The sequence below is a fragment of the Vicugna pacos genome, chromosome 14 (assembly GCF_048564905.1).
Source record: "Vicugna pacos chromosome 14, VicPac4, whole genome shotgun sequence".
Lineage (NCBI taxonomy): Eukaryota > Metazoa > Chordata > Mammalia > Artiodactyla > Camelidae > Vicugna > Vicugna pacos.
In genome coordinates, this window is record NC_133000.1 from 12487100 (window position 1) to 12510935 (window position 23836).

Below are 23836 nucleotides of genomic sequence, written 5' to 3' on the forward strand. Positions count from 1 at the left end.
TCACATCTCCTGCCAGCGTTGATTATTTCCAACTGACTCTCTAAAGTGTAGAGACTCTGTCTTATCAGTCTTTGTGTTTCCCACTATGTACAGTGCTGAACTGAACTGAGCCATCTCAATCTCCTAGTATTGAAAATATATTTGATTTTTAATTCAATGCAAATCATAGCTGTCAGCCTTTTTTATTCATTCAACAAATATCTATTGGATACATATTTTGTGCTAGACGCTGGACTCAACACTGGGAAGAGATTGGTCACCAAAAGAGTGTTACCTGCTGTGATGGGCAGTGCTATCCACAGACACAAAAGGCAGAGAGTGTGCCAGGACATCTCGGGTGAAGACAACACAAGCAGAGGAGCAGAGGCCCCAGAGAGAACTGTTTCCTCCATGGAGTTAAAGTAAGATGCACAGGAGGTGGAGGAAAAGCTCGACCCTGAATGCCCAGCAAAGGAGTTTGAAATTTAGCCTACAGACACTAGGGAGCCATTGAAGGCTTTGAAGCAGGTGAGTTCATTGACCAGATCTGGCTTTTAGAAAAAAAAATTTCTAACAAAGCACAACATGAACTGGCAAAAGTGGACTCTCGAGTCCGGTGGACTTGTACTAGGTGGAGTGATATTGCTATAGCTCAAGGGAAAGATGACGAAGACCCGCGTCGGGGGAGGGGGTGACCTGAAGAGGCCAAAAGGGCCACAGAAGAGATAAAATCTATAAGGCTAGAGGAGGACCTGAAAATGTCCCTGACCTGATGACCACCCAGACCACACAGGATGCCATTATTAAAATGTGCCACGAGGAGGAAGAGTCTGTATGAGGCAAACTGACACATTCAGTTCCAGTTCAGCCCTCACCTTGCAGTGACAGCGCCCCACAGAACTTCCTGCCTTGGCCACAGCCCTGCATTGCCCTGAGCGCTCCCGTGGACCACCCTTACTTAACCTCATTATGTACAAACTCATTACCTTCTAATCCAATCAATATCCGTCAGGCGCCTACAGACGACGACTTTGTTAAAGTTCTGGCAGTAGGTGTCATTTCAGGGAGGGGTGGATAAATGGTGAATTAAGATGTAGTGCCTGCCTTTCGGAAGCTCACAAGCTAAGAGTCATTGATGTATTCACCCTTCCTGTGAGCCATATCATGTGCTGAGCACCGGATAGACCAGATGAATAAGTTACGGTGCCAGTAAATCCATATACAGAGATGAATTAGGTGTTGACACAGCTCTTAGACTAAAACTGACCCTTCTAACTCACAAGTTCAAGTGTCAGTCGATAAGACAATTTTATTTTTCTCATTTATTCTTTTTAGAGAGGAGAAATTTATCATTTTAAACATAAAATCTCACCCCTATCTATTTTATGTGTGGAGAGTACATATAACTATTTTATTTGAAAAAAACAATTCTGATGTTCCGAAGTGACGCATAGCCTGACAGTTTAGTAACCACTGGACTAAAATGTGGAGCTTCCCGTCACCCTGGACAAAAACCGAGGGCTGATACATCACATGTTGCTATGACAGAACCACCGTACAATTCTATGACCCAACCCTAGCTTTGGACAACTTCGTCTAGACCTAATGAGAGTGCCCACAGGATGCAAACACAGCTGCTTAATTCAGTTTTAAAAATTTAATCGCCCAGATATATTTTTTTTTTCCTCTAAGACACCAGCCAAGTGTTTGGACTGATTTTTCTTCCGGAGAATTTAGTGGTTCACATCACATAGACAAGAACTCTGTGTCCAAAGAACTTGGAGTTTCAAACCATGTGATGATGCAATGAGACATTTTGACCAAATTCCATCCTGGATTTGATGATTCCACCCTAACGGAGAGGAGTGGCTGCTTCTGGTTTGAACTAGTTCTCGAGGCAATGGAGCCTAGCCTGGTACAAACATCCTTGGACCAGATATGGAAGCTGGTATTTTCGTCCTTGCTCTAACTAGCTGGGCTAACTCACACAGGTTTGCTCATCTGTTAGTGAACTCTTTGAACCAGTTGATTTCAGAGGCTCCACTCAGCTTTTGAAATGTGACAGTCCCAAGAAACATCCCTTAAGGAGTCATTCTCCAACTTTGCCATTCCAGGTAAACATGGTCTAGTCACGCTGAAATTTCCTGTTCTTGGTAATTACAATTAATTAGCAGAAATCAATGGCATAAAAAATTAATCGTAGTGCAATAAGGATTATAAAAGCTAGCCAGATGGTGATGAGATGAACGAAGAGGAGAAACTCCTTTTTCATTTCCGAAGCCCTGTTTCAAGTGTTTGCAGGCTTCTGGAACTTGGGTGCTTACCAGCAAGTCATTAGCCGTTTCTGCACGCAGGGCCCAGCCTTAGGCTCGGCCTGGCTTTGAAAGACTCCAGGCTGGTCTGAAGTTGCACTTGGAGCCTGGTCAGAGAGACGCTGTTGATGGTAATGAGATCTACCTCTTTCTGTGTTTGAAGACAAACAGCCCTCTGACAAATGGGAAGGAGGAAGGCTTCCCAACCCAGACGGAGCAAGGCGGGGCCAGGGTGTCTGTCCTGTCTGCTGTGACGCTAAGAAGGAGGACATTTTAGGGGAAAAAAAGAAAGAAAGGAAGCAAAACGTGCTGAAGCCTCCTGAGGTCTGTGCCTCGCCCCAGCTGGGCAGTAGGAGACTTCCATTAAGCTATCCCTTCTGTGTCTGCATGTCTTAGGAGTGACGTTTCAACTCGGAAACTTTGGGTTAGAATGTACTTTGTAAGCAGATCTGGGTTTTTGAAATCCTGGTGGAGTCTGGTCTCCGTCCTGCCTGTGTTTATACCTACATCCTCATTGTCCTCCCTTCTCTAATTATTTGGTGTGGATTCAGGTCAATGGCTCATTATCGAATTATTTTAAAACCTGACAATAATTTCAGAGTAAAAAGGGAAAATTCGAGGTTCCCTAAAGTTCACTTGTATGAAGAATGACACATTTTGTCCTCCAACCTATGGTTATTTGTAATTTGGGTTTACAAATTGGATTTATTTATTCTGGCCTCTCGTGCCAGCGTGCTGGCCCCCTTGGGAACAGGAGAGGGGCCTTCGATCACCAGTGGGGACCTGACCCGCACCTACATCTTCACCAAGGGTCTGGCCCAGACGAAACTGTAAGAAAAGGCCTAATAAAGCACGTGAGTGTTTAACTGAACTCCAACAAATGATTAACTACAATGCGAGGAGAAAAACAATAACAGGAACCAACAATGGTACGAACACAGATGAATCATATGTCAACCCTTGCTGATTGACGTCAGACCGGCTGCAAATGGTGTTTGACAAGTTAAGGACAGGGTGACCTCCAGGGTCATATGCTCCTGCTGCTCTGGACTATTTTCCTTTTCCAGGTACCGTCTCTGAAGGTGTTCAAATGCAGAGCAGAGGAGCTTTTAGCAAGTTAGGGTAAATTGCAGAATTGCTGCCCTAAAGAGATGTAGATTATCTGAATTTACTCTAAAGGAAAAAAAAACCTTTAACAATTTCAAGATCTCAGATGAACACATATATGCATATGCTGTCTGATCTCCTTCATAAAACGTTTTACTCTTTTTCTTTTTGCTTCTGTCACTGTCACTCTTTCCTGACTTCTGTTTTTTATTGGCACTTATGACCACCTGACATGCCATAGATCTGTCTATTGTCTGCCCCCTACCCCACTAGAATGTAAACTTTTTGAGAACCAGGACTTATTATGTCCACGGCGATACCCCCCACATCTGGATCACTGCCCAGCTCACAATGGTATCAGTGAATGAATGAAATCTAATCATTACCTATCGAAGGGCATTCAGTAAACGTTTGTCGTGGGAATTAGTAAACAAAGGGATAATTAAGTCTGAAAAGGAGGAAGCAGATTAACCGACCACCTATAACAGGATTCCAACAAATGTTAGCAAATAATAATCAGTATCGTGTTTATTACTACTTAAATTGCCTGTCTGTGATTTTAGGTGACATTCAACCCCAGACACCACATCCTGGAACCTCCCCGTGATTGTGGGACCCAGTCCCACCGTTGACTCTTTCCTACCCACACTATACACACATCTTTTCTTTATTTGGACAGTAAACGAAAAATCTGTTGAATGGGTAAGTAAAGGCAGTGATAAGAAGATAGAAGCTTTGTTAAGAGCAGGGTCCCTGAGGGCAAAGCAGTAAAAAAGTTGGTATTGCTCGATCAATTTGTTTCAGAGAACATTTTCAGATTCTAGTTTCGTTCAATAAAACACATCCATTTAAATATCAGATTTGAGATGGTTCACCAGGCATTCCATTAAGAAAAAAACAGGTCTGAAAAATGTTTGAAAGCTTTTTAAAGTGTTCAGCTCATTACTGATGCTTATTACACACTTCCGGTTCAGCTATGTCCTTAGATTTAATAAAGACAAATGAAATGATCATTTCTTTAGGGAGAAAAAAAAAAAACATTTCTTTAGGGAGATGCAATTTTATTGTATGATGGCTGCTCATAAACAAATAATCTAGCTTTACAAGTTGGGTATAAGTTTGCATGATCACTTGAGCCCCTGATCCGAGCAGACCTTAGGTGCATGGTAACAGACCCAGGTCTCATGGAGCAGTGCTGTGTAGGAAGGGGGCCTGAGATACGTGAGGACCGATGGGAATGGGGGTTCTTACGGATGCAGAGGGGTACAAGGAGCGCTTTCGCCCTGATGACCTTTGTAGCACTTGATTCTAACCTGAGGCTCCCATTTCTCCAGAAGTGGAATGCAGGCAGCTGTGGTAGTTTTTGTCTCTCTCCATTCATAGAAAGGTGACGGTGACCCTGGAGGGAATATGGAGGAGTCAGAAGTACACATTTCAGTCTGGGCTCTCAGGACAAATGGGGAGGGAACGTCGGGAACCAGATAACCCACACTCTTGGCTTTTTTAGTGTGTAACTCAAGAAACAAGAATCACATTAAGTGGTTAAGGACATTGTAAAATTCAGAATTATCTTACCAAACTGTTGGACTTTATTTAGGTTTGGGTGAGAAAAGGGAGATGCCAGAAATGCTTGGAAAATACAGCATCTACTGATTCAGGAAAAAAAGAAAAAAAGCCTAGTATCTTTCTCTTAATCGTGAAGATCCTTATGCTTAGTGAAATGATACAGGAATCCTTTTCACATTTTTAATCAAAGGATACTGGAGATAACGTATGTAATTCAAAGAGAACGTGAGTAGGACCCTCTGTCCTAGAGCTGGCCTTATCACCGCTACACCAAACACCCTTCAAGTGGGCAGATTTTCAGAGCTTCTGCTTATTTCTCTGCAAAACAAGTGAAGGACCAGATGGTTCTCATACTCCATGATGTTAGTTCTAATTTTCTGCTAAGGTAAGCTATCAGAGCAACTAAGACTTTTCTGGAAGCCTGCATAGTCAGAATAAGGGCAGGAACAGTAGCAAAAAGTATTCAAAAGAACTTGCAAAAATATACAAATATAATAGGTAAATATATAAATGCAATAAAGATAAAAATAGTAATGAAGCCATGGAGGGAGGAAAAGAGTTATAGAATGACCCAGGCAAAGACACAACTGAGCTTCTTACTAGGCAAAGAAAAAGGGCAACAGGATGATTCTAATTCTCAATAACTAATAAAAGGAAGCGTAACAGTTTACCAAAGGAGAGATTCTACAAAACAACTTCAAGGTCTAAACAGAATGTATGTTTTGGTTTGTAATGTAAAAAATGGTGAGGAAGACAAATGACAATATCCTCAAGAACAGATTTTCAAAGCTCCAAACATGTTTTTTACAAAAAAAAAAAAAACTTTCAAGAAAAGAAATTCTTTTCTTAAAGAGAGCTCAATAACAGCACCAACAATGAGAATGATAATGATGAGCCAAGGGACCTAAAGTAAACCTCATGGTGAGACTGCTGTCCTGTGATCTAATCTAGTAAAGGAATGGATCTTTGAGGACCAGTATTTCCCATAGCCAATTATTCTCAAATATGGATCTTTGCAGACTGATGTAGTATAGACATTGGGCAAGGCTTATAATACAAATAAAGAAGGAAACTATAAATGATTAGTGCTATTCCTATTGGGCCATTTCAGTCTATATGAAGCAGTCATTAGTTAGAATGACTTTTCATTCAGAGAAATGACTTGTTAGAGACTTCCACCAAATATACCATTTGTGTGGCCACAGCTTACCCAGCAGGTGGTCTGGCCTGTTCAGGAGGCAGCCAGACATTGGGGTGATCATGGATTTCTCTAGAGGAGAAAAGATGGAATGGTTAAAAAAATAATAATGAATATGGGTTATTCTTCAGAGCCACTAAGAGGTGTCAATATGCTCAGGGTTTGACCAGCAGAAATACGTTTCTACGCGCTTCTAAGGTTTTTTGAGGTTTGTCAAGTTTGAGACTGGATAGGGTCCTGTGCCTTGTGTCTCCATAAGGAAAGTACATGTTACCTGCTCCCTACATACGGCCATATAAAGCATTTATGCATGACGAAAGCTTAGATTTGCTCAACAATAATAATTCTATACAGACGAGGCCAGAATTTCACTCCATAATATAGTATTTTGGTAAGTGCTACAGGAGAGAAAATCTAATTGCCAGTTTCCTTAAACAAAATGAAAATCCTCATAGAAACATATTCTCCACTTGTGCCAAGATGTTCATCACACTGTTGTTTTATAATAGAGAAAATCTGGAAACATCTACATTAACAACAACCAAAGAAAAAGCTAAGAGGATCATGGCTGTATCAGTTAGTTATTGCTGCATAACAAAGTGCCAGAAGACTCTGGCTTAAAACAATAAGCCTTTGTTTTTACATACAAGTCTACAGGTCAGCTGGGGATTTCTTCTGGTTTTAGATGGACTCCTTCATGCAGCTCTGACCAGCCGGCAGGTCAGTCAGCATCTGCTGGTCTAGAAGGGGTTAGCTGTGATGGCTGGGATGACCGGTCCCCACTCTACATGGTGTCTTAGTCTCTAGTAGGCTAGCTCGGGACTTTTCCCATGACAGTAGTCTATAGCAGGGTTCCAAGAAGGCAAGGAGAAGTACAGGGCCCCTTGTGCTCTTGAGGCATGGGCTTGGAATCAGCGCACCATCACTTTTGCTACATTCGGGTGATCAGAGGAAGTCACAAGGCGAGCCCACTTCATCCCCTGATGGAAGGAGCTACAAAATCACAACGCAAAGGATGCAGAAACAGAATTAGAAGTGGTTTTGCCATCTGCCACAATGGTACGTACATTCATTTGACAGATTCTTCTCCACTCATTAAAAATGAAGCCTATGTAGCAAGTGTATAGAGTTAAAAGGCCAAATGAAAAATTATGTGTTAACTTATATTACAACCATATAAATATACATACAAAGGGTTAGTGGAAAATCTACAAATATGGTATTTGCATAAGGATGAAAGACTTTGTGTTTTTAACTATTTTTAAACAAATATTCTGACAGTTTTAGGAGAGTTTCAAACCTCACATCCCATCTGCATGCAGTGTAAGCCACATTTCATTCCTTCAATAGGATTTGGCTGAAGGACCCAGTGAACGAACAAAAGAATTATGGAGAGAAAAAGCAAATGACCTATTTTTTTTTTCCTTTTTAGACAAAACGATTCAACCCCCAAATTTCATGCCAGACAATTCAGCTGACAGAAGGAACTGAACGTGACATAGGATGCTTGCTATTTCTGGGGAGATGGAGTTCGAGCCTTTAGAGTACAAAGCCGAAAGCCTTGGCCTGTTAAAGTGTTTTGCACAGGAGTGAAACCTTGCATTGTGTGACTAAATCAATGGAGATTATCTCCTTGGTCGGAATTTCCTCTGGTCTGCACGTGTACTCTGCTGGCACCTGTCCCTGCATTTGTTTCAGTAGCTGAGTTCTCAAGCGAATGACTCGATTCAAGGTAAAGCTGAATATTGTACTGAGGTTACTATGTAGATACTGATTTCATGGCCTTTGACTCTTTCTGAGGTCAGTCATTGACCGGCACAGCTCACTCGATCCCCTGGGTTGACGTTAGCCACTGACGGCGCGGTCCTCACTAGCTTTGATTTTGTGATGCTGTGGTTCTAATACAAACCGGCTCCAGAGTGCACTTTCTTCAGGGTTGCTTTCCACAGGACTCACCTGTGACCCGACTGGCAAACCAACCGGGGTATATCATGGGAAGCTGAACACAGGTTTACACTGGAGATGAAACCTCACGCGTGCCCAGAAGGCACAGTTCTTACGGGACAGCCAAGAAAACACAAGTGTAGAAAGTCAGGGCTGGGAGGCAGTTTAGCATCTGAGAAACAGAGGTCCAGGGGCAGCATGCTTATTTATATGTGTTTCTGTCCCAAAATGAGTTGCAGTGAGGTTGCTCCAAGCCTCCTCTCCGCTGTTCTATTGCCCTTGGGGATTCTTTGTCCTGCGGAGAGTAGAGGGCTGGGAGCACTGATGCCCCAGGAGAAACAGGCAGGAAGCGAATCGCTCTATAGAGAAAGGGCTGTGTCCCTCCCCATTTTGCCTGCCTCCTGCTGCCTTTCAGAACCACTGGTCCAGGGAGGTTTGTGAGCGCTGTCAAGCCCACTCCCACACCCACCCTTCCTAGATTCTCAGTTTAATCCGCTAGCCCAGGCTAGAATCTTTGTGTCCCCAAACTCTCTCCTCTTTGTTCATAGCAAGTCGTGCACTCAGAGCCTTCTGCAAAGTGATGTATAACTTATTTAAATCTCATGGTCATGGTCACAGGGAACTCTGAAAGGTTAGACTTCATGAACCCATGGAAGGGGCTCAGATAAATGCTTAGGAAGGTCTGGTGGGCAACCTGAAGGAGTGAAGCAAGCCAGGGGGCAGGAGGGAGGTCCTCCCAGACACTCCTTTGCAACAAGGGTCTCAAGGTGGTGACTGGTCGTGTGTCAGTTCGAAGAGGTTCGGGGAGACAGAGTCGCGGCACTGCCCTTTTCACATCTTGGGAGGGCTTTTCACCTTCTGGTCTAAGAACTGGGTCATCCTTCCCAGGGAAATTCTGGTGATATTTTCTTCTTTGTTCATTTTTCAAAAGAAGCTGGCAATCTGGGTTTTATGTGAAATCTTCTGGTTTTTAAATGCTGGGAACCAACTCCAATGGCGGAGATTCTCTTGGAGGAGGACACAAATAACGTCATCTGCGGGCTGACTCTGACCTTCAGGATGCCCTTTAGTGATCTCTTCTCATTTGGAGAAGGGTGGGAGGAGGTGCGACAGAGCGTCACTCCCCAAATCACAAAGTGGAGGAGGCTTCTTTGAATTGAGGACATGTAGGATTTTTGTTTTATGTTTCTCGAAGGGAGCCATGATTTTTAAAGGCCCTGTGACCCTTCCTTAGTGAATGGCCACCCACATGTGGCCACCCACGTAGGACCATATGAGCCACAGACAGAGCAGTCAGGCGGCATGAGGTGGAAAGCCACAGATATGGGGTCACTGCGCTGCCCACCCTCTGACCTTGTCCTGGCTGGGGAGCAGGAAGCAGACTTACAGAGATGGCCGGCAGTGTAGACTCATGGCCTCTCAGTGCTCTAAACAGCCTTAACAGACATCGGTTCAACCCTGTCATTTTACACAGATAAACGGAGCGCAGAGAAGGAGGGACGGCTTGCTCTCAGCTTCACACAGCTGGTTTACGGCTGACTCCAACTCAGGCCCCTGCCTCCCAGCACGGAGCTTGTCCTGAACACCTTCCCTGTCCCTCACCCCCATCCTTGCTCCAAAAGGAGCTGAACTAAAGGTTATCTGTGAAATAAAAAAAAGACAGGCGGCTTCCTTTTGGTAAATTTGTAAGACTTTTCATATGAAAATTTCACAAGCCAGGGAAAAATCCTTTCTCAAGTCATGCACCCCAGTTTAGGGCTCAGGAAAGAGAGGCACCAAATCATAATGCTTTGCTTCATTATGACGACCATCTTGGGAAGTGTACGTGCATGACGCCCTCCCAGGCATTTTATACACCCTGCTGCTGTCAATCTTCATTACGATCTCCGTGTTACAGCTGGAGGAACTGAGGCTTTAAGAAGCTGAGAAGTCTGTCCAAAGGCTCACAATTAGTAAGGGACAGAGCGTGGATCTGAACCCACGTGTCGTCTGACCCAGAGCCCTAACGTAATAAATATGCCTGAGCCTCACCTCTCACTCAACTTCCAAGAGATGTTAGCTTTCAAAGTACAGTTCCCAGAACACCTACCACCATCCTGGCATCTAGGGAGCTGTCCCAGTCTCTTCTGCAAAACACTGCTCTGTGACCACTCCATCACATTTTTTTGGTCAGGCTCCAGAAATGTGGTACTCTTTCACTGGGCCAATTAGCCAGAAACAATGGTTGTCTACCCATTAGTTAACCATTCACCATTTATGGGAGAAAATCCTGGAAGGTTTATTTCACTTATGAAAAGTGTCAGCCCAAAGGAAAATTATTTTACTAATTCTCAGGCGGATGGGGATGGGGAAGCGTTCTAGAGGGAGACTTTCTGCAACTTTAACCAAAATGTCATGGAATGTGTACACTATAATGGCAGAATGCGTTGATCCCAGAAGAATACACACAAACAGAGGAGGTAATTGGATGCATCACTTTGACACCTGAAAGGATGACAAGAAACCTTTAACCCACCCCTAATCAGTGGAGTGCACTGTCACTATGTATCACTCAACCAGGCTCTGGGATATCACATTAGCAAGCTGGCTGGCCTATTAGAGGCATGTAATTCTTTCATACACTTAGCACAGAAGTGGATAGGATTCAAAACAGTTTCCTTGTCTCTGACACGCATCCAAATTTTTAATAGCCGCTAAGTACTTTACTAAGCAATTGAACAAAATAATGCATTCAAGCCCCAGAAAACCTTTTCAAGACCTCCTTTTATCTCTACGTTTTACTGATGGAAAATGGATTGTAATTCACATTCATAGACTGGGCACGTGTCATGCAATAGATTTTTTTTTTCCTTTGTGAAACTCAAGCATTCCAAACGATTCAAGGAGTTAAGCAATTTTGATCATTTTGAAACTAGCTGTCAGATTTAATCTGTGCTAAACAGACAGAGGGCAAATGTATTCTAAGACTTGTTATATAATTTACAGATTATTTTTGCAATTTATATTCCGTCAAATGGGGTATATTAGGCTCTCAGAAACCATGTAATGATCAATTAATTTCAGCAGAGCAATCCCGGTGGCACTTATGGGACAGACATGATTAGACCCTTTTCAAGCTGAGTCCCAAGGTCAAGTCATCAAATATGACTGATTACATTTTCTAATGGTTTCTCCATGCCCATTAAAGAGCACTCAACTATTCAGACTCTCCTCTGATCGTGACATTCGAAATTTGCTCAGATGGCTCCTGACAAGCAAAAATGTATTCTCTAATCTTTAACCACATAAACAATAGCTAACCACTTGTAATTGAGTTTAAATTGATTTCAGGTGGCTTCAGAGAAAAGCAATTTATACAACAGATTAACCTCTTAATTAAAGTATATTAAGAATACTGTCAGGTGTAGAAATTCTGCTACAGCAGAAAATTATACCTCATTGACATTCATCTATGAAAGAATTACTGCTCTGTTCCCAGGTAACAGGTTACTTATTTGTGGTCCTTGCTCCACTAGGTCAACTCAAGCCTGGCTCACTCCTTAGAATATCCTTCTTCTGTAAGGGACATGTGTGGGCAGGAGGAGGGTGATGCTGTCCTTGTCCTTGTCTGCAGAAAGTTACTTTTCTCAAGGAATCGGACCCTCCAGCAAAACCAATAGACTCCCTTAAATGATCTGAGGAATGAGGAAAAGCATGTGTCAATTTCCACAACCATTAGACCAAACCGGTGTCTGCCAGGTGTTCTTCAACGCCTTTAAGTAGCCATCAGCCCTGTCTCCCTGTCCACCACGCTCTTGCTGCTCGAGTGGTCCTCAGATCAGCCTCATTGAAGGACTGTTCGAAATGCAGTCTCGGGCCCCTCAGGCCCTTCAGGCCCCATCCCAGATCTACTGGATGAGAGTCACCATTTTAACAAGATTCCCCACGGAAGTCATTTGCAGTAATAAAGAGTAAGGAGTACACTCAATCCTCCATATCTGGGGGTTCTGCAGCCATTGAATTCAACCAATCACAGATCGAAAATATTTGGGAAAAAAGAAGTTCCAGAAAGTTCCAAAAAGCAAAATAAATTCGCCATGTTCCAGCAACTATTTACATAGCATTTCCATTGTATTACATATTATAAGTAATCCAGAGATGATTTAAAGTATATGAAGGAATGTGCATAAGTTATTTGCAAATATAAGGGGCTTGAACAACAGAGAATATAGCTATTATCTTATAATAACTTTAAACAGAGTATAATCTATAAAAACATTGAATCACTATGTTGCACACCTGAAACTAATATATTATTGTAGATCAACCAGACTTTAATTTTTACAAAAGACAAAAAAACAGAAAAAAATTAAAGGATTTGCACATCTGTAGGTTTTGGTATCCCTGGGGGTCCTGGAGCAAATCCCCGGCAGATACTGAGGGATGACGGTGGTGTCCTCAGAGAGCACTGTGTTTGGGTTCCCATCATCTCGGGCTATATCAATATATCAGACACACTTGGTCCGTCTGATGAAAACAATGGAGCTGGTTGCTGAGTATGACATAGACCAAACAATCCTCTGCACTTTTTATTCTTTTTACGCCCTCCTAGGTTCCCGTATTTCCTATCCTGTCTGTGAACACCCAGGTGAGTTCAGTCCTACTCCCCCAGTTCTGGCTCGGGACACAGGACATATGGACTTCCTGACTTGGGCTGCCATTGGTTCTGGAATTAATCTTTATCCCTGTGCTGCCTCCAGGGGCCTGGGCTAACCCGCCCTCGGGAGTGTGCTCTCTTGGTGCTGAACTTTGGCTCATATTCCTGAATTGGTCCCAGCCTCTGTCATCCTCAGCCTGGGGTTTTTTTTTGTTTTTTTTTTTTTTGCCCTCTCTCTCAACTTGCATTTTGACCTTGCCTACTTGGTCTCAAGATACCTACTTCCTTCTCTTGCCTGTCTATAAACTTAGGTGGTGGGGCTGACTTCTAAACTACCCCATAGGTGGCAGCCTCCAACCCACCTCAGCGTGGCTTGTGGTTGTTAAAAGGAAGTCACACAAAAGTGCAGCTGTGCTCAGCACCCAGGTGTTGTTACGAGAAACCGGTTTACAACAGCGAATCTCCGGCTTGACTACACATTAGAAGTCCCTGAAGAGACTGACATTTTCTCATGCCGTGGGTCCCATCCCAGATGAACTTCAATCAGAATCTCACGTCCTGAGCATAAATGATTATAAAAGGCTACCAGATGAGTCTAACAGGTGGCCAGAGTTAGGAAGCATTTGTTGAGAGAAAGGGCCCTGTCCCAGCCATGCCCACCACCACTCCATTCTCTACGCTTGAGTAACACTCTGCTTCTCTTTATAGTCTACTTGGTCTCTCTCCCCACCACCCGAGCATTTAGAAAACAGTGAATGAACAGTGTGGAGCTTCTATGCTTCTTAATGGGGGGAAGGAGAGGAAGGAAGAAGAGGTGGGGGGGAGGGGAGAACCTCCCTGAATTACCAATCCCATGGCTAAGACTGTGCAAAGAAGTTTATCCAAAATGGATAGTAAACTGGCCACCCAAACGTCCCCGAGCTTAAGATGCACAACTAATTCAGAAGAATCAAAGAAAGTGAGAAAACGTAACCCGTTTATCACAGCCGCTCTCCAGCCTCGAGGAAAGTAGACAAAGCACCAGGGAAGAGATTGAGCATGATGCAGCAGATGCTCTTCTGCTTGCAAATATTCCAAAAACAGAAAAGGAACCCCTACACTGTTTGTGTCCACAAGTAGCAGTTCTAACCTGTCCTGAGCATCCCTAAGTCTTGGAGGTAAAGCGGAGGGGGAACCAGGTGCTCTGGCAAAAGGTCTGTCCACATCTGATATGAACACGCGATGGAGGAGGCGGTATCAGCGCCGCCCACGCCAGGGCTCCGAGCCGAGTGTCCACCCCTGGGTGGGGCTGAGCCCGAAATGCAACCAGGTTAGAACACCTGCTGCAGGGAGGAGGAAGCCAGGGCGCCCCTGACATCCTCCCTCTGCTCACCTTCCCTTTCACGGGTCAAGAATTCATAACAACTGCCACTGTGTGCTTGGGTCTCTAAGTGCCACCCCCAGCCCAGCAGAGGAGCTGCACCTGGAAACTAGATAGACATGCAAATTCTCTAGGGGAGAGCCCCGCCCAGAACCACTGAATCAGAAATTTTATAGTGGGGCCTGGCAAGCTGTGTTTTAAGACACCCTCCAGGTGACTCAGATACATGCTCCAGTTTGAAAACACAACCTTATTTATCCTTACCTAGAGTTTTCTTAGGTGTCTCCTCTGCTGTCATTTGGACCCGGCCTGGTAAGGGGAGGTGACAGGGAGACGCCGGTTACCCACTCAGACAGCTGCGCCCTGGTGCCTGCGGGGTCACTGGCCGGCTGTCAGCAGTCCCCCTTTCTGAACTTGTCAGCCTCTGTTTTTCAGGCTCCGGGGTTCCTGGACATGACTTTCACCTGTTGCACATGAGGGGACCGCCTTATCCTTCCTGCCTCTGTTTCTCTCCCGGGCCCCAGACCCTGCTCCTCCATCTTGTTCCTCCCACGCTGCTTCCTCCTCTCCGAGCAGCTGAGGCCCAGTCTCATCCTCGAGACAGCAAAGACCCCAGGGGACGCCAGCTCTGTCTGCCCTTCGTATTTGATCACCCTCCCCTGGCCACATTTAGTTAGCGACCAAGATGCTGCTACTGGCAAATTCTTTTAAGTGAAAGAATTGAGCTCTTTTGGTTTCCCAAGTCCTTCTACCTGTACAATCTCATCAGATCACTGTGACAGTCAAATAAGGAGCTCAAGCAAGATCCCTCAGTAACCGTCAGTGACACGGAGACCAATCCAGGTTATGGTCCAGTTAATTAAATTGAAATTTTAATTTCAATTAATTTCAATTTAATTTCAGAGCCAAGACTGGAATCTGGCGCTCTCCCCACTGAGCTGCGTTTTCTGCGCTCTCAGTTCGTCTCTTCAACGGCATTTTCCACTCTCCCTACTGGCACACTGCTGACGTTTTATGTAAGGCCTGGATTTGTAACCCACGTTCAGCTACAGCAAGTACTGGCTGAAACTGGACAAAGTGCTAAGAATGTATCTGACCTTGTCACACAGGTGCACACCAAAGATTTAGTAAAAGATAAGAGGAGGGATGTGTGGGCCACACAGAGACGTCACCTGCAGCCACAGTGATTGGTTCCTGGGCTCAAAGGAGGCTGAACAGAGTTGATTAACAACACCTGCTTTGGTTGAGAAATCCAAAGATTTTCAACTTGAACCTCTTATTAGTTTACATCTACTTCTCATTTCTTAGGATAATCGGGAATAAATTGGGGCATTTGAGAGCTAATGGTATTCCCTATAGGACCCCCCAGCTGCAAGCTCCATTTCCTGAAGGCTAGAGCTCTGCCTGGAAGGGGAGCACTTATCTGCTAGCCTGGGCCTGCCCAGAGGTTAGGGGCTGAAGGCCCTGAGCTGGGTCACCCTCAGTGTCTGGTGGGGAGTTTGGGTGGACCACTTACCTAGATTCCCCGATTCCCCAATTCTGAACTCATGTCTCAGCCTCTCCATGCATGTCCTGTGTCCAGATGCTCAGATTGCAGTGTTGAAACCAGACAGGCACCTGTTGCCTCAGCCTCCATGACTGAAGCCTTGACCTCTGGACATCCAGCTCACCGCCTCTCTGCCTGCGCATGCCCCCTGCGGGACCTCTGTGTTCTAACCTCGTCCAGCCTGTGGGGAAACCAGACTCAGGCTATGCGTTCTGGTTTGGCCAGCTAACTTGGTCTCTGATCGCAGCTCTGCCTTTGAGATGCACATGAACCTCAGTCCCATTTCTCACATCACCCCGGCCCTCTGTGTGTGGTCGCAAGATGACCCACCCCAAGTCCAACCTGCCTTCTAGTGCAAGGTCTTCCTGCTCATTTCTGATCCAGGGTTCCTGTGACTCGGCACCCAGCCTTTCCAGCTCAGCAGAGGGTTGGGTATGCACTGGTCGAGCTGCCTGGGGTTCAAATCTAGGTCATGACTGGGGCTTAACAAATGATGGGAAAGAAATGAATACATGCAGAATGGATGGATGAATGGATGGATTGCACTTGGAGAAAGTGGAGAACAGGCTTAATCAGAATGGCCTCTGCTTTCAAATATGGAGCTAGAGGAAACCCATCACCCCTTCCCCACGAAGATGACCCTGAATTCCACAGGTGTTTCTATGCCTCCTTACAAGTGGTCGACATCCTCAGTTCTTGTGAGATGACCCTGAACTTCCCTGAGCAAATGACAACCAAGAGGATGAAATAAAAGGGAACAGAAGGAAATGAGCAATAGGAAATCCCTTTTAATAAGCACTTACTCTGCACCAGGCATTGTGCTAGACACAGAGCACACAGTAGTGCACTAAACGCCTGCAACAATCTTATATTACAGTAACATTTCCCCAATATATGGGTGATAAACCTGTGGTGAAGCCAGAATGTGGTTCCAAATCTGTGCTCCTGACCACCTTGTGAAGCTCCTTTTCCCACAGGCACTGGATTCTCTGCTCTTAGGCTCAGTTCACGCTTTCATTTTGGTCTCAAGGGACAGCTTGGTTGGGCAACACCTAATGTCACCATATCTGATGTTTTTACCAACAATCCTCTTTCTGGTTAAATTATAGCATCACTAGAATCCCTTAAAAGGTTGAAAAATGAAGTTGACCAACCACATCAAGTAACTTCAGCTCATGTGCCCTGGGAAGAGGACTGGGTTTGGATCGTGTCCCCTGCCTTGACCATGTGACCTTGAAAACCACTGGCCACCTCTGAGTCTGCCATCTACCATTCTGTGCCTCCCCTCGGTGTTGTTCAAAAATCAAAAGAGCTATTGATACAGGAGCACTCTGCAAACTGGAAGGCATCACCAGAAATAAAAATTATGATTATGTCCAAAGAGCAGCTCAATTCTTTTTTTTTTTTCCTGCTAAATTGACTAACTACCTAAGAGTCCGGAAGGGAGACAAGATCTTTTATGGCTGGGTTCTTTCCAACAACAGTACTTTCCACAAACGTCCATGAAGGTCCTGACATGAGCCAGGCACTTTTATAGATATTGGCTCTTTTCTGAGACAAGACATTTATGACCAAGTTACTTCTGCATCTTCTCATCTTTTGGCGGATGTTACACCTGCTGAGGAGTAAACACGGGGAGCTGGACCTGGATCGGTCGGTTCATTAGGATTCGGACACCATGGTTTGACACCACAAACGCCCAATTGTCCTCATCTTGCCTTGGCTTTTTGCCACACACGCATCTGTGTGGCCCACGGGGCGGGGCCAGGTTGCTGTTTCAGGGAGACCATTTGGTCACGTGGATTCCCCACAAGAGACTGAGGATGAATCACAGCAGATCTGTCCATCGCCCTGTAACAAACAGCTCCAGACGCACGCCCTGCTGAGCGTGAATCAAGCCAAGTGCAGACTTCTAGGCAGTCGCCTTCTCAGCTTTCCACATTTTTCCACCTAGCTTCTCTTCCTGGGTTTTTTTGCCTTTAGGTTTTCTTTTCTTTTCTTTTTCCCAACTTTACACCTAGTTTTTGATACTTTCCTCTAAGAACCTTGGCTAAAGAAGCAGCAGCACATTTTTGTTTGTTTATTACAGTGTAGTCAGTTTACAATGCTGTGTCAGTTTCTGGTGTACAGCATAATGTTTCAGTTGTACATGTACATCATATATTTTTTTCATTTTCTTTTTCATTGTAGGTTCCTACAAGATAGCACATTTTTTTTTTTTTGGAGAAACGCAGTGAATATAAACACCCCTGACCATGGCGTTTCTCAATTTCTTCTCACTAAACATACACCGTAAACTGTTTTTAACAGAAATTTTATTGAGCTATAATTCCAATACTTTACAATTCATCTCCCTAGAGTATACAATTCGATGGTTTTCAGCGTGTTCACAGGGTCGCACAACCATCAGCATCATCAGTATTAGAACATTTTTATCATCCCTCAAAGCGAAACTCCAGACCCATAAGAGGTCACTCTTCACTTCCCCCTAAGCCTCTCAGCCCAAGGCAACCAGTGAAATACTTTGTGTAGGTTTGCCTATTCCAGACACTTCATGTAAATCACCCAAGATGTGGCCTTTTGTGATTGGCTTCTTTCATTCAGCATGATGTTGCAAGGTCCACCCATGCTGTGGTTCCCAGGAATGTTTCTATCTCTTCGGTTTGGAACTCAGACTCATGGTTTCTCATGGAATTTTGTATTGTCTTTGCTCCTCTTGGAATAATAATAATAAATAACAATAAAAGCACCCTTTAGTAGGTGCCTACATACATATTGTCTCATTCTCATAACAACCTATAAGGGTTATTATGGTCACTATTTCCCAAGGTAAGAAACCAAGAAAGGTGATGGTGCTTGTGTGTGATGAAGCTGCTATTCTAACTTAGGTTCTGAGTCTAAATCTGTTTGTCAACTTTGCCGCACATAGTAGGTCTGTCTTGGAAGATGAGTCACAGTTGTCACCAGGAGCATCATAAATACCCTGAACATAGAATTTTTTAAAACTTTTTTTTTTAATTCTTGGGGGGCAGGTTGAGTTTTCTTTTTGTTTTGAAGGGGAGGTAATTACCTTTATTTATTTTTAGTGGAGGTACTGGGGATTGAACCCAGGACCTCAAGCGTGCTAGGCATGTGCTCTACCCCTGAGCTATGCCCTCCCCCCTGAACAAAGGCTTTTGACTCTGATCCCCAGCACTGGCCCATGGCCATGGCTTGGACTTGTACCAGAGGAACAGAGAAGACATTCCTTCAATGTGAAACACCCTCGGATGCAGCCTAGGCAGGAAAAGAGGCAGGATGCACCAAGGTCAAGTCTGGGGGACGCGGAGTCCAAAGCAGACCTGGCTTCAAATCCCAGCTCTTCCACCTTTTAGTTGAGAGTTGTTGTCTTGTTCTTGATTTTCCCACATGTAAAATGAGGAGAAGGTTTCCTATTGTGTGGGGTTGTTACAGGAATGAAGTTAAAAGATGTAGGTTTAGCATGAGGCGAATGCTAGAGACTATCCACCATGATTGATTATTATCACTGCATTAGACAAAGATGTAACAGCATTTCATCAGCCACCCCGGAAGCCCACACCCATAGCCTCTGCACACACACGCATACACACCAGGGCACTCTGGGAGGTGAACTCCTCATTGGCCTTCTATTATCATATCTGATCATATGATATCATATCATATCATATCATACCTTGTTATAAGGGGGAAGGGTTTAAATACAAGAAGGAATAAAGAAGAGGCAAAGTCTACAACACCAGGCGAGGACCTGACCTTGGGATCCCAGAACAAATGACCTCCAGGAGCCCAGAACTTCAGGGAAGACAGGAAGGAGTCAAGGGGGACAGAGGCAGCCATGCTGTCATGGTTTTGCCACAGTGAATTGCTGATGGAGAGACAGCCTTTACAAGTTCACTGACTCTTGCAAAAACATGACTATGGTAGTAGGAAAGTTTGCCAAATTATGCAATTTGGAGCAAAACACTCTTTCCATCCCTACTGTGATGTTCAGCTTTTGGCTAAACCAAAAGCAGTTACTGGCAAGAAAATCATTATTTTTTTTTTTTTTTTGGCAAATGGCAAAAGGCAGGGAAATAGAAAAAGAACCCCTCAGAGGAGTTTTTCCCTAAACTTTTATTAGAGTTTCTGGATTTGGCAAAATGGCATGAATCAAAACATAATTTATACTGAAACTCATTTCAAAGCTTTAACTTTGTGAAAGTTTTGGATGAAGAATCTATCCCGCAGATAAATGCTTCTATGCACACAGAGGTGCATAAGAATGTCAGTGCAATATTTTCTAATAATTCTGAGAAATAACTGAAAAGTCCAGAAAGAGACACATTAACCTGTTTGTCCTCCTGCCCATGGAGGGGGGCCTGGGTTGAGTCTGGGTGTCAAGAACGTCCACTCTTGACCAGCTGTGCTTCTCCACTTTATATTTTGATGACACATCTGCATGCTGCCCTGTGGTCCCTCCCTCCCGCTGGCAGGACCTGCTCCCTCATCCCTCTCTAGGGACTCAGCTCACCTCTCAGCTGGCCTGGTCATTTCCTAAATCATGACCACCACCTCCCTCTCCAACACGCTCTACCTCCCTCCCCAGATTTTCTCTCTTCCTTAGCACGTATCATCCACCGCATAGCATTTATATATTTCATTCATGTGTCTTCTTTATTCGGTCCCCATTCCCTGCCAGAAAAATGGAAACTCTGAGAACAGAGATTTTTGTCTGTTTTGTCCACTTCTGTATTCCTCCTGCCTAAAGTACTGTCTGGCACCTTGTAGAGACTCAAAAATCTATCATTTGAATGAGTGGACATTTGCAAAATACTTTTGTAATAAATACTTAAATACGTGTGTGTGTGTGTGTGTGTATGCATATGTGTATATATGCATATGCTTGCGGGTGTGTACATGTAATAGCTGTTGAAATTGTGACAGTCAAAAGCAGACATAAAGATACTGATGCTTTAAGACCAAAGTTGGCCCTCCTGTTCGGAGCATTCTTCCTGTGACTTCTTTATCCCCATCCTTTCATCTTTCATTTGGGGTAAATTTTCTTCCACTTTTTTTTCTACATTAGTGGTACTTCACTGGCGCTCCAGTAGATATAAATGCAAAAAGTCAGTTAATACAAGGAACAAGGCTACTTCACTATTTCAAGCTAGAGGTGATGGAGGGCATTTACTGTCATATATCAGCTTCAGAACCCCTTATATTTCTGGTTGAGCCAGATGAAGAAAATTTCCATCTGTACAGCTATTTAAAATTATAACTTTTTAAGTAAACAGGTCATCACATGGGCTCAGAAGATGGTCCAGTTCAGCCAAGATAGTGAGAGAAGATTCACCCCAAAGTTCTTATAACTTAAACAGACATAACAGCACAAAATGATGAGTGAATGCTGTCTCCTGTGGATAAACTTTTGATAGAAAAGAAATTTATGCCAGGGTTGTTAATTATAACTTTTTAATGGAAAAAAACACTTCTTAAATAACGTTTGGATGAAATGGTTGCAGTTTATCAAAGCCATGGCAGAGACCTGCAGAAAATATGACAAGCTTTGTTCCAAAGGGGCATTTAGGTGAAATTGCAAACAGGGACATGTGTCAACAGGTCACCTAAATGACACATGTCCCTGTTTGCAACTTCACTACCTCTTAGCCAAAGCTGACATCTCAAAGGTGCCCAATGTCATATGTGAATCTTACAATGAAAACAAGGCGGGGCCTAGCCTGGTATACAGTTTCCTGTTCCCTGCACACCTGCCCCCACAACCACAATTTCTTGGAGAATATGATGCTGCCAGGCTAAAAAGTGTTGGTAGCAATTTCTATCCTCAGGATGGTTGCATGGGTTTGACTTGATGTGAACATTTCAGATGACCATGGCCATCTCTCTGCAGCCCCCTTGAACACTGCAAAAAGCATAGGGAACTTCTGCCTCTGAATTCAGCTCCTACACTTATGGAAGTCTCCATCCTAGAAGCATACTCCTGGGATCTCTCGAAGCAATCACTTTTTATTAATCCATCCTAACCAAGATAAAGCTCACGTAATAGGGTTCAACACAGGATGCTCTTAGAATAAAATCCAAACACCTTGTTTTGGTCTCCAAGATTGGGCTCCCGTCCCCCATCCTGTCTCCTGTCTCATCTCATACCTCACTCCCTCTTGGAGCCTCCAGACGTTTTTCCCCACCACTTGGCCTTTGCTCATGCTGTTCCTACCTTTTGGAGTGTGTCTTCCCCAGCGATTTTTATCATTTATATTCTTTTTTTAAATGACAGCTCCCCTACCCTACCTCATCTGCCCGCGGTCAGATTCTGTCTTACCACGTCAGTGTTTTTTTTCCCTCTTCCTGGTACATCTCAAACTCTTTAAATATCTTGCCCATTGATTTCCTGACTTGGGTATCATTGGTTTTCCTTCACTAAAACTTCAGCTTCGTGATGGCAGAAACTTTATCTTGTTCGCCACTAGACTCTCAGTGCCTAGCACATAGTAGGTGTTCAGTCACTATCTCCTGACTGAATGAACGAACGAATGAAAACTATCCCCAATGCTGACATAATTTAGAGAGCACAAAGCGCTGGGCTGAGAACTAATAATTTAGAGCATAGGGTTTACGCAGTTGTAAATGAGAGGAAACTTCCAAGAGACGGCGAAGCAATTTCGGGAACCATAAATAATTAGAAGCAGGACTTTTTTTTTTTTTTCAGAGGATACTGAAAGAAGTAGCCTCTCTGAGCAAACAGTGGATCAATTTAGAAGCGATCTGCAGCAGGAAAGTCTTTCAGCACATGGCCGGTCCCCAGCCATTGAGCTAAAGTTCCAGAAAAGGTCTCAAAAGTTCAGAGAAAGATTTAAAACTAGGCAGGTCACTGTTCTCAGAGCCTGTCTGTGAGTTTGTGGGGACCAGACAAAAGTCTCTGTGCGGAAAAGACCAAGCAGAATCCAGGCTTAAACCAGAGCACCCTTGTTTCGGCCCCTCCTGTCTAAGATACGAAGGTCAATGCCTGGTGCTAAGAATCAAGCTGGGTGGAGCCTGTGGGCATAGGTCGGGGTGAGAGGTCAGCCTCACGTAGGGAGGAGCTGAAAAACAGTCAGGGATCAAAGGAGGGGAGGAGACATTCGTCATCACAACGATGTCCAAAAGGGCATCTGAGAGTAGGAGATACTGTCTCCCAAGAGCACGTGGTGAGATGGGTTCCCATCCCACCGGGAAGCATGTTCTGGCCCACACACACACACCCCTGTCCACACCTGCGCGTCGGCCGTCTCCTGTTCCTGGGGATGCCTTCTCCCACTTTGTATCCGGCCAACTCTTGCTCACCATTCAGAAGCCAGCTCACCTGTCAGCTCCACTGCGGGCCCACACAGCTATGCTTCCCACAGGTGCCTGGAAGCGAGTCGCACCCCGTGGCGTCGAGGTCTGCACGTCAACCCGGCATACCCTGCTCTGCCCCTGAGCCCTGGCCTTCAGTGAGCCCTCACGTGCAGGGGCAGCAGGACCGTCGTGCCCAGGTTCACACTCTGGGCAAACAGGTTGGCACAGTGAGAAGCCAGAGCCGTCAGCCCCGGGCTGTGCTGACGCCTGAGTCACTGACCTTCATGGTCAGAAGGGACAATACTCACCGCCTGATGTGGGTCCGGGCCAGGCCCTCAACATGTGACCGTCATTTCCATTCCCGGCTCACACGGCCCGTCAGCTGGTCTGTGGGAGCTGCCAACGTCTGCCGAGTCTGCTTCTCTCCTTTCCTGCCTCTGGGGTTCATGGCTCACCATTGCCTCAACTCCAGAACAATCCTCTCCAGTCTCGGTTCGGTGGCAGCCAGGAATCTCTGAATTCTGTGCTTTCACCTCCGAACATTCCAGAGGTTTCTGTGTCCCCGGGAGTTCTCTCCAATCCCAGATTGCCTACCTCTGTCTTGGGCAGGACAGTCCTGAGGTCCAGTTCTCCCCAGAATCGAAAGAAATGTCCTGTCTGCTTCCCACCTCTGCAGAGCTCACTCCACTCTTCTTTGAGTTTCCCTCCGCCAGGCCGTCCCAGCCCCTCCTCGGCCCCTTTCCGTCGGAGGTGTGCGGAGCGCAGGGCCACCGATGGGCACCTACCCGGAGGCAGAGCAGTGTGGACAGGTGTTAGGAACTGACTCCAGTGGAGCCTGTAAACACCTGTGGTTGGA

General features: G+C 44.8%; 2 long non-coding RNA genes across 6 annotated transcripts; one reads left to right on the forward strand and one right to left on the reverse strand.

Moving 5' to 3' along the window:
* The first annotated feature begins 1833 nt into the window (after positions 1-1833).
* On the forward strand, positions 1834-16944 carry LOC140701113 (uncharacterized). Of its 2 annotated transcripts, none has more exons than XR_012079958.1 (3): positions 1834-2093; positions 7595-7894; positions 16758-16944. It is a non-coding gene; the product is annotated as an uncharacterized lncRNA (long non-coding RNA). The 2 variants fall into 2 exon arrangements; XR_012079957.1 differs by lacking the exon at positions 16758-16944 and adding an exon at positions 15006-15205.
* LOC140701114 (uncharacterized) lies at positions 4466-23836 on the reverse strand. 4 transcript variants are annotated; one of them, XR_012079961.1, is made up of 3 exons: positions 23289-23836; positions 6175-6234; positions 4466-4797 (listed from the first exon to the last, which is right to left on the reverse strand). It is a non-coding gene; the product is annotated as an uncharacterized lncRNA (long non-coding RNA). The 4 variants fall into 4 exon arrangements; XR_012079962.1 differs by lacking the exon at positions 23289-23836 and adding an exon at positions 23006-23123; XR_012079959.1 differs by lacking the exon at positions 23289-23836 and adding an exon at positions 15619-15729.